Raw genomic sequence first — 1,525 nt, forward strand, 5'->3', positions numbered from 1 at the left:
AAGACTATACAACTTCCTGTAGAGATTTCACAATAAAAGACTTAACTTGTTCAACACCTTTCCCCAAACGCTCACTGGTTCCATCTTAACAAATGTAAATATATATACATCTTCCTTATAACCCCATAAAAAGCTTATTCACTTTGGTACTGGACTGTTGGTCAGACAAAACAACTAATTCAAATATGTCAGAGTGTGATGGCCATGTTCACTTTATCTTGACATTTTCTGAGCAAACACATGGATATGTGACGCAAATAACTATAATTACATTTTGGACTGATTCTCTCATGAAATTGTAAAGGGTTGTAAAGTTAGTGATCACATTACATTGACATTTTATAGTTTTTGTCTCACTTATTTTGTATTTATTTTGACTGTGCTGACAGATTTTTTTCATATAACGTTTATGTATAAATTCATGTTGGCTATTCTTCCTTTTCATCCTACAATACTGCAAATAAATCTTAAATCTAAATTATAGGTTGTTCTAATTCTCCTGATATAATCACGACAAACCCGACACACCAAAAAGCCTGATGGGATTTGACATGATGTAGATTAAAGCAGTAAATCCTCTGATTGTGAGAGTGGACCAGCGGGGTGTGTCGAGTGTTTTCACTTCACAAAGGTGTCTCTGTTGAGGGATTGATTCATAGGCGATAATCCTATCAACTGTGCCTCAGTTTAAGCTTCCCGCTTTTATTTTGAAGTCACGTTCGTTCATTTCATGTGAAATCTTCAGAGGAGAAATGTGCAGTAACAGAATTCTTTGTGTTCCAGTATTCATTGATTTATAATAAAAGAAAGTAAAGAGAAAGTCATCAGACAGATGAAGACAGATGAATGTAGCTGGGAGGAAGAGCAACATGTGTAATGTGGAAGCTGCTGCAGCCACCATCATCATCATCCTTCAGTGATGATGGAGTGTTTCCTTCAGGTTTCTTTTGTGTCTCGACAGGGAACCTGATGGAAGGATTTGTTTGACATATTCATGTTTGCAGTACAATGAATTCTCAAAAATTTGATGATCTTCTGACGTCTTCTGATAATGATACTTCCTCAGCTGTACTTAAAGAGAAAAATATGACATAATCAGAGCTAATTCTTAAGAAATGAGGTTCATTTTTGACCAGCCTACAAATGTGTACTTTAAATGTCATGTGTTATGGAATTTTCATAAACAAGGTCACATGTTGTCCTTGAAGTCTTCAAGGTTGTTTGGCTTTGGTTGAGAACAGTAGGTGCCAGTCTATCTCAACACTGTGGGGGCCAGAGACGAAGAGACCTATTGCTGCCTTCCTAGACATAATATATAGCTGGCCGTTGACAGTCCAATCTGCGTAAACAGACATCTGTGTCTCCAGACTAGAATATGCTCACAATAACACCTCCATGGGTAAAGACATTCTCTTTGACTAATCAGGGTCAATAAATAATACAGCATAAGACATCAGAGGCTCCTGAACACTTTCTTCCCTCCTGACCTCACCATTGACCTTTGACTTCAGCAATTTCTCCACAA

Source organism: Larimichthys crocea, chromosome XVIII (genome assembly GCF_000972845.2).
Source record: "Larimichthys crocea isolate SSNF chromosome XVIII, L_crocea_2.0, whole genome shotgun sequence".
Taxonomy (NCBI): domain Eukaryota; kingdom Metazoa; phylum Chordata; class Actinopteri; family Sciaenidae; genus Larimichthys; species Larimichthys crocea.